We start from the raw sequence: 9,856 nt of genomic DNA, 5'->3' as shown, positions 1-9,856 counted from the left end.
AATAGCCTAACCTGGTCCCTCAGCAGGCAGGAGAGGGGTCATTATTTCCTCCTAGCCAGAAAACTGCTGTTCCTCAGAATAGAGAAGGCCCCACAGCCTTCTTAGTTAATGTGTCTCTCTCTTTACAAGGCCCCACATATCCTCTAGCCATCTGGGACATGATGTCTCATGAATCTTTATTACACAAAAAAAAAGGACTGTGCACAGTGGCTCAAGGCTTTAATCCCAGCATTCAGGAAGCAGAGGCAGGTGGATCTCCAAATTCAAGGCCAGCCTGGTCTACACAGAGAGCTCCAGGACAGCCAGGGCTACACAGAGAAACCCTGTCTCAAAACTCCCCCCAAAATCTGCTTCTGGCCCGGTGTGGTGGCACATACCTTTAATCCCAGTACTCCGGAGGCAGAGGCAGGTGGATCTCTGTGAGTTCGAGGCCAAGGCCAATTAGGGCTGTATAATGAGACTGCAGCAAAACAAAAAGCCCACAACCCACTCCCACCCTCTCCTCCAGCTCTGTAAAATGGCTTATGTGAGAGCCAAAGTATAGAAACAGGCGTGAGACCTGAGCCTGTTTGGAGGTGCCTGTGAGGGAGATGCGAGTCTTTGGATCATCAAAATGTTTCAAAATACTGGGAACAAGAGCTCAGTTGCTTTCAAAGTGTCTGTTCATACCTGAGACTGTTCCCACCTGCAGCTGAGACCTGGCTCTGGAATGGAGGTGGCTGGTGGAGGTTAGGGGCAGAGCGTGGCAGGCTTTCTCTCATGCTCCTGCCCAAGGCTGCCAGGCTGCAGTGCCCAGCTTGAGGCCACCAATCCCCTCTGGGAAGTACTCTTAATGCTATCCTTCTCCGGTCTAGGCAGAGTCTGTGTGGTCCCAGAATGTGGTTCCTGGACCATGTGTTCTAACACATCTCCAATTGTTACCTGCTAGGAACCGAGAACAGAGTAGCTAGAAGGTGTGTGGCCTGGGCTTAGGGCCACACTAACAAGAGGCAGGGGCCCAGTGGCAGGACCTTGAGAGAATAGAGCTCTTAGGCTGGTGGTCCCCTCCTCACTGCCACTTCTCATCTGCTGAGGGTGGGACTTAAGGGAGCTGAACCAGGCAGCTGGTTCTGGGACAGCAGCCGAGTCCTGGGGAGTTCTAGGATGGAGAGCTTGGCCGGAGAGGCTGGTCTTGTATCCACCTGTGGTCAGGAGTCCCAACTGTGTCTCGGCAGGCACAGGCGCCTGCTGGTCCAGGAACTTTCAGTTTCTGTTACAGAAACATAGCTGCGGTCTGCATCCGTTGAGAGCCAAGCTGGCAGGAGGAGGCAGGTGCCCTGAAAGTTGCTAGGATGGGAACTCGTAGTGTCTCAGGTGGTCATCCGCCACGGACATGTAGGTGGCCCTCATGCTGGGAGAGTACTGCGGAGGGAAGGAGGGACAGTCAGAACAGGGCACAGCTCGCTGCTGGGTCAACCTGACGTTATAATCTGCCTCCCCCTCTGTTGATGCTGGTTCCACCCATGCACTCAACTAACTTTGAATCAAAGCTACTAAAAAACAAACAAACAAACAAACAAAGAAAAGAAAAATGCCTGTATTGAGCATGTATGCACTTTCTGGTTTTCTTCTATTGTTTCTGTTACTTGTTTATTTAGACAGGGTCTTACTTTGTAGTCCAGCATAGCCCAGAACTCCCTATGTAGTCAGGCTAGACTCCAGCTCAAAAGGGTCTTTTTTTGGTCCCAGCTTCCAGAGAGCTGGGATTATGTGTGTGTGTCACCACACCCAGAGGCAATGAAAGCACCGATCTGCAAAGTCACACGGCATTAGTTATTCTATGTAACCTGGCCGTGATCCTGAACATATCAAACAGCACATCGTTTTATATGAGAAGCCTGAGCATCCACGGAGTTTGGTATCCTTGGGATTCCTGGAGCCAGTCCTCTGTGGACATTGAGGGAGCAACTGTACTAGCAATGGTGCTGAGAACAGAGGATGACAACCCCGCTAGGCACAGCAGCCAGACAGCGTGCCTATCACAAGGTATCATGTAGTTTGGGGAATACCAGGGTGGCTTGAGAAGCTTCATGTCCACTGACGCTTCTCAGGTGACATCCATCAGGGCCCCAGGCTGTAGCCTCCAGCATAGCATGCACACAGAGTGCAGGGATGGCCCTTCCTCCACCCCCAGCACCCGGGCTGCACTCGCACTGAGGCACAGCACTGGGCTGTATCAGATGCACCAGCGAAGTTCGGAGCGGTTAGCTAGCGGCCAGCAGACGGAGGGGCTCAGGTCCGAATCCAAGAACGCATCATACGTGTGTAGCTGCCATCTACCTTGGTTTTGTTGTTGTTTTTGTTTGTTTTGTTTTTTTTCAGACAAGTTCTTTCATTAACCTAAAGCTTGGCCAGTAGGTGAGGATGGTTGGCCAGTGAACCCCAGGATTCACCCATCTCCACTTCTCTAGTGTTGAGAGTACAGTAGACTACCATACCGAGCTTCTTATAATGAAGGTATACATTTTTATATATTATTTTTATGCTTTTTATAATTCTGGAGGCTTGAATTCAGGTTGTCATAAGGCATGCCCTTTACTGACTGAACTTTTATCCAGTCCCTATCTCTACATTTTACCTTCCCCGTGTCTTCGGCAGAGGTCTTCTAACCTCTTCCTGACCTCTCTTTTCCCACTTGAAAAACAGACTTAAAATTATTCAGCCAGACCCTTTCTATAAGAGTTCTCAAATATCTAGGGAGTTTAAAAAGTTCCGATGCTCAGTCCACACCCACCAAGTTTTTTGTTGTTGTTGTTGTTTGTTTTTTTTTCTGGTATTGAGGTAGGACACAGGAAGTAGAAAACCAAACTTTTCAAAGTGTCACCAACAGTTTGAAAGCGCTGCTCTGGCAGTTCCGGAATTGAAGATGCTGGGACGCATGTGTAAGCGCAGCAGACCCAGCTAGTGCTCTCTTCTGACACAGGGCTTCTCCTTCCATCTCCTGTGCCCAGAACAGAGACCCTTGACACACAACCCCAGAGTCAGCATTTCCGTTTCTTCTAAAAAAAGGTTAGATTTATTTTATGTGTAGGAATGTTTTCCATTTGCTCCACGTGTGTACCTGGCCTGCAAAGGTCAGAAGAGGACATCAGAGCCCCTGGAACTGGAAGTAACAGATGTTGTAAGCCATCACGTGGGTTCTGGGAACTGAACTTGAGACCTCTGCAAGAGCAGACAGTGCTACTTGCCACTGACCCACCTCTTTAGCTGTGAGACTCTACATCTATCCCTCCTTCCTTCCTTCCTTCCTTCCTTCCTTCCTTCCTTCCTTCCTTCCTTCCTCCTCCCTCCCTCCCTCCCTCCCTCCCTCCCTCCCTCCCTTCCTTCCTTCCTTCCTTATGGTTTTTTGAGACAGGGTTTCGGGTTTCTCTGCTTAATAGTCCTGACATCTACTTTGTAGACCAGGCTAGCCTCAGACTTGCAGAGATCCTCCTGCCTCTGCCTTCGAGTGCTGGGATTAAAGGTGTGCACCACCACCGCCGCTGCTGCTGGCCAAAGATTCTGCATTTATTTTTTTTATTATTATTATTTGTTTTATGTGTTTTGTTTTTAGACAGGGTTTCTCTGTGTATTTTGGTGGCTGTCCTGGATCTCACTCTGTAGACCAGGCTGGCCTTGAACTCACAGAGATCCACCTGCCTCGGCCTCCGAGTGCTGGGATTAAAGGCGTGCGCCACCACTGCTGGCAGAGTGTGCAATTTCTTAACAAGCTCATTACTGCTTCTGGTCTGTTGACCATAGGAACAGAGACATTTCTGAGGTCTAGGTCACACACAGCAGCAAGCATGTCACTTGGGATAGGATGAGGAGGAGAAAGGGGCACGAAGCCCTTCAGGTTAGCCCAGTGCATCTCTATGAGGTGATCTTGTCTCTCAGATACACGTACAATATCTAATGATGGTCCAGTTGTCATAGCTAGGGCAGGAATTGGGGATGGGATACTCTGGACATCTATAAAGCAGAAGCAGAATAAGCATCCCCACAATGCACAGGTCAGCTACAACACACCGGACCATCCTGTCCATCAGAGCATGAGGACTGCTGAGCCAGGCAGCCTGAGAGTAGTGGTTCTCCACTTTGGCTCCCAGGCCAGCAGCATCAGCTTTGCCTGGGAACAGGCTAGACATGTAAGTCCCTGGGTCCCACCTTAGATTCACAAGCCTTAAACAGTTTCCAGTGTGCATACAAGCATGAGACCTCCCCTGAAAGCAATGCTCCCCAAACTTGCCTGTTAAGTGTATTAGACTTCAATCTCCCAGGCCAACTTTCCTGGGAGGGTCTGTTTCTGAGTCTGAGGAGAACCCCCGTGCTGCTATTATTACAGGAAAATGACAAGGGGTCACTGCTTTGGACTGGGAATCGAACCTGAGTCCTGCACTGGGCCAGACTGAAATTCAACATGGAGTCACTCATGCTAAAGTACTGCACGAGTGAGGTTTCCCCAAAATGGGTCAGTTTCAAGCAGGGTGATCATGAGGTTCCCTCTGCTTTAAATCCTTACCCAATGATAAGGATTACAAGGATCTCTTTTACAGACAGGACTTTGAAAAGACCAAATCAGAATTTTGTCCCTTGTTTCTGCTTTCCTTGGTCCTTTGCTGTCTGTAAAACCCATCTCTCGGCTGGAGAGATGGCTCAGCGGTTAAGAGCACTAACTGTTCTTCCAGAGGTCCTGAGTTCAATTCCCAGCAACCACGTGGTGGCTCACAACCATCTGTAATGAGATCTTGGTGCCCTCTTCTGGCCTGCAAACATACATACTGTATACATAATAAATAAATAAATCTTAAAAAAAACAAAAACAAAAAACAAAAAACAAAAAACAAAAACATCTCTCAGGGCTGGGGTATAGCTTGGTGGTAGACGGACAGAGCATGTGTGAGGTCCTGAGTCCTAGTCCTCAGCACCCAAACGAACCCAAAATAAAACTTTTCTATCCTTTCAGGGATTACATCAATACTGCCATTTATGGGATGGGAGAGTTTAGAATTGAAGATAAAGCCAGAGAAGATCTTGAACTCAGGAATTTTTACAATCACTCTGGGTTATTTTTGTTGGGGTCTAAGAAAGGGTCTGGAAACACAAGAGAGATTCCCTGGAGACAGAGCTACGGGGAAGACACTCTCCTTTGGTGGCCTTGCTTCTTCCACTCACCCCCTAACTCTGGTGACTTTTTTGGAGGGAGGCGGAGGAACAGGCGGGACCCTGTCCACCTCACAGCTTGTGCTAAGAGTTCAGACAGCACATAGGGGTTAAGGGTGGCCAGCTGTGCCGTCTGCCCTGAGGCAGATGCCCACACCCTCATCCTGCCTGTTTACATGGTCAACAACATCAGTACCCATCTCTAGAAGTCCCTAGCAGGGGCAGAGGGTAGGAATCTTCCCCCGGAGCTGGCTGAGATGGGCAGCTGGTAATCCCTTTGCCAAGGCCGTGAGGGCTGTCCTGTCCTCCAGCCTTGCAAATAAGGTCAGCTATTGTTTACCTCAGCTAAGGACATGGAGAGTGGCCGGATTGTCTCAAACAGAAGGTAACCTAAAAATCACTTTTATTCACCATCACAGTATAGTGATTAATTCCATTTCCCAAGTGGCAGATTTTCCCAAACCATGTTTGGCTTAGATTAATAATAAAGTCAGTCTGTGTCCCTGGGCCTGGCAGCTGGAGGGAGATAGAAAGATCTAGAAAGCTGACTAGCAGAAGGCAGGTGGGATTTTAAAGGTGCCTCTAAGTCACTACTACATAAACCATGGGAGTGGCATGCCTGTGAAGCCCGCACTTGGGGGTAGGGAGCATCAGAAGGGCAAGATCAGTCTCAGCTACACAGGGAGCCATGAGTTAAGATCAGGCTATATGAGACCCTGCTTAAAAATATTAATAAGGGGGCTGGAGAGATGGCTCAGAGATTAAGAGCACCTGGTGCTCTTCTAGAGGACCAGAGTTCAATTTCCCAGCATCTATCTCAGGGAGTTCATAACTCCAGTTCCAAGAGATAAGACTCCTTCTTCTGCCCTTCCTGTGCGTGTACGCACTCTCTGTCTCTGTCTCTCTCTGTCTCTCTGTCTCTCTCTCTCACACACACACAAATAAAATTACAGTAATGAAAAAGTAAGTAAGGTTTCAGGGGAAAACACGGAAGTAGAGTTATAGGAAGGAAAAGCAGGATTTGTTGCGGCGGGCTTTGCCCGGGGCAGGCCAGGGGTGCTGCTAACTGCCCATCTGTGTACTCCCTGGCTTCCCAGGGCCGAGGTCCACTTCACTGGTCCCTGGTATTCAGTACTTCTACCTTATCAGTCCATGGTCCCCCTTGAAACTACTGGATGGGCAGGTGGAATGCCTCCATGGGGGAGACTCTGGACAAGAAGTCTACCCACTCTCCTCAGGGACTTCTGCCCAGGCCTTTTCTTTCTTTTTCTTTTTGGTTTTTCAAGACAGGGTTTACCTGTGTTGTTTTGGTGCCTGTCCTGGATCTCACTCTGTAGACCAGGCTGGCCTTAAACTCACAGAGAGAGATCCGCCTGGCTCTGCTGGGATTAAAGGCGTGTGCCACCACCGCCCAGCATCCCAGGCCTTTTCTTATAAATGCCACACCTCTGTGGAGAAGTTTAAAAAAAAAATCCAGTCTGCGGTTTACTATCCACTATCACTTTTACAATGACCCATCCCCCTATGCTCAGGCATGTGCCATCAGCATCCCTATTCTACACACAGGAGAACCGAGGTACAGAGAGGCAGAGGCCATGCCCCAGGTGACAGAGGCCACAAGATAGAAGCTGGGATTTGAACCAGGCACCTGGGCACCAGAGTCCACACGGTTCCTACCTGCAGCTCTCTGCCGTAGCAATAATCCTGGGCTCCGTGGATGCTACTCTGGGAATATTTAGCATATTAAACAGCATAGTGTTTCCTCCACTTGCCCATTCACCCAGCACATCCTGGGCCCCCACCCTGGTACTGCTTCTTGGTTGGAAGTGGTAGAGAAGTCGAGAGGCACAGACCTCATGTGGGCACAGCTCTGGGGGCGTCCGAGTTTTTGCTGGGGTGACTGGTAGCAGTTGTCCTGGGTAGGCCACCGCAGCACCACTCTGACCGACTACAGTCAGGCCCCAGGATTAAGGGGGACACAAACTATGAAGAAATGGGCCGGGGCTGCAGGTCGGGGGCTTAGCAACAACGGACCACTTGCTCACGAGGCCCTGGCTCCACCCTAGACCAAAGCCTCAAGGATCTCTTAAACTTTCCTGGTCAAAAGGAAAGGAGAAGACAGTAGAACAGGGCTCTAGTCTCAGCACCTGGGAGGTGGAGGCAGGAGGATCAGGAGTTCAAGGTCATCTTCAACACGTGACGACCAAAAGGAAGGGAAGTGTGCCGGTTACCTTTCTGTCAGTTTGACTCACGCTAGAGTCATCTGAAAAGAGCGAAGCTCGCTGAGAAAATGCCTCCATCCGACTGGCTGTGGGCACGTCTGGGGGGCATTTGGTTGATTGGCGAGTGCTACTGAGGGCTCAGCTACTGACTGTGGCCCACTTCAGGGCAGGTGGTCCTGGTTCTATAAGAAAGCAGCTGAGCAAGCCATGAGGGCAAGCCTGGAGCAGAGTTCCTCATGGCCTCTTCATCAGCTCTGCGTGAGCTCCTCAATGATGGACTAGGATGAGGACATGTAAGCCGAATAACCTTTCCTTTCCAGTTTGCCTTTGGTTCATGTGTTTATCACAGTAGTAGAAGCAAAACTAGGACAGACAGGAAAGACAGAAAGATGGACAGGAAAGAGACCCTCTTTTCTCCTGCATTTATCCTTTTTAGGAAAAATACTGTAAGTGACTCTTCTCCTCGGGATCAAACCCAGGGCACACACTAAGCAAGTGCTCTACCATGACCTAACTCAGCCTTAACCTTTTTAAAGGTGGAAGAGGGCTGGAGAGATGGCTCAGTGTTAGGAGCACTGGCTGCTCTTCCAGAGGACCCAGGTTCAATTCTCAGCACCCACATGGTGTTTTAAAACCACCTGTGACTCCAGCTTCTGGGGATCTGATGGACTCTCCTGGCTCCACAGGTACTAGGCATGTACACAGGTCACAGACATATGTAAAAACCCAAGCATCAAATAAATAAATATGAAGTAAATAAAGTAAGTAAACAAGTAAATAACAAATAAATAAATAAAAGCAGAAACAATTTCCTTCTGGTCTTACAATGCAAGAATATTTTTTTTTTTTTCATTTTTTCCTTTGAAGTAGGATCTCCTACATTTAGGATGGTCTTGAACTTGTTCTGTGTGAGCTTGAACTTCTTGAACCATCACACTAGTTTTACAAGGTGCTGGATTTGAACCAAGATTCATGCATGCTAGGCAGGGACTCTACCAAACTGATCCTAGCCCTAGGAGCAGTTTCTTGAGGGCTGTATAAAGGCCATTATCACAGAAGACACCCTCCCCAGTGATAGCTTGGGTGCCTCCTCAGTGACAGCTTGGGTGCCTAGCTCCAAGTTGGAGCTCCCTGACTGTCATGTGATATGAGAAATTTGCTTTTCCCTCTGAGTAAAAACAATGACCAACAAGCATGGCTACCCTAACTACATGTGGATTACGATAGGCCAGTGTAACAAATGCTGTCGCTGGTCCTCTTGACTAAAGATAGAGGCCATTTATCTTGAGGACAGTTGTGGCAATGGACCATACCCAGGAGGCCATCTAACAGGGTGAGATTGCCTTGTGTCTTTATGGTCTGGGTAGCTGATGGCCCATGACATGTGTGGCAGTCTGCTTTAATGCCTGTTTAATAGAAAAGCTGTTGACTTCTTTTATCTCTGTGGGGATCACGAACTGAGTTGACAGGTTTTATCTTTGAAGTCCCTGACAGGGACCAGGGCAGTGACTTTGCCACAGAAGGAATACTTACTGTGGGTGGAGGGGAACCTCTCCGATGAGTGGCACGTTCTCGTATCGTGGGTTCCCTCCGAAGAGTATGGCCTGGTTCCTGCAGGAAGAGAGGCGAGATCGGGTGTGTGTGCAGGAACTTGTGCTCATGGGAGGCGAGGGTGGTGGTGGTGGCAGGTGGAGGTGGATACGATGGAGGGGTTGTGGGCGGCCAGTAAAGGACCAAGAGCTGAGTGTGGTGGCTTACGCCTGTAATCCGTACTCGGGGGAGAGGGAGCACAGTTTAAGCAGCTGTATGAGACTGCCTCAAAATTAAAAAAGTAGCCGGGCGGTGGTGGCGCACACCTTTAATCCAGCACTCGGGAGGCAGAGCCAGGCGGATCTCTGTGAGTTCAAGGCAGCCTGGCTACCAAGTGAGTCCCAGGAAAGGCGCAAAGCTGCACAGAGAAACCCTGTCTCGAAAAAGCCAAAAAAAAAAAAAAAATTTAAAAAGTAAATAAAAGGAAAGAACACTCAAGAGCAGTGGTCCTCAACCTTCCTAATGCTGCGACCTGTAATATAGTTCCTGATGTTGTGGTGACCCCCCAACAGTAAATTTACTTCATTGCTACTTCATAACTGTGATTTTGCTACTGCTATGAATTGTAACGTAAATGTCTGATATGCAGGATATCTGACATTCCACAGATTGAGAACCACCGCTCCAGGGGGACCAGGGAAGAGGCCGCTAACAAGGGACAGATGCCAGGAGCACCATGGCTTGGAGAAGTGCAGCTTCTCGGCCTGGACTGACCTGGGAGCTTGGGACAAAAGTCCTCGACTTGACACCTGTAGTGTGCTTTTCTCCAGCATGCATGGCTGTGGAGGGTGACTAGATACTCCTATTGGGCAACCCATGACCTCTGATGCCTTCCATCCTGCCTGTGTTTTGGGGGACCAAAC

General features: G+C 49.2%; 1 pseudogene; it reads right to left on the bottom strand.

Annotated features, from left to right (window-relative positions):
• Positions 1 to 7: 7 nt before the first annotated feature.
• The window catches only part of LOC114686953, a 29,143-nt pseudogene continuing 19,294 nt past the window's right edge, over positions 8 to 9,856 (bottom strand).

Source organism: Peromyscus leucopus, unplaced genomic scaffold (assembly GCF_004664715.2).
Source record: "Peromyscus leucopus breed LL Stock unplaced genomic scaffold, UCI_PerLeu_2.1 scaffold_1195, whole genome shotgun sequence".
NCBI lineage: Eukaryota > Metazoa > Chordata > Mammalia > Rodentia > Cricetidae > Peromyscus > Peromyscus leucopus.
This window is presented reverse-complemented; position numbering and strand designations above follow the sequence as displayed.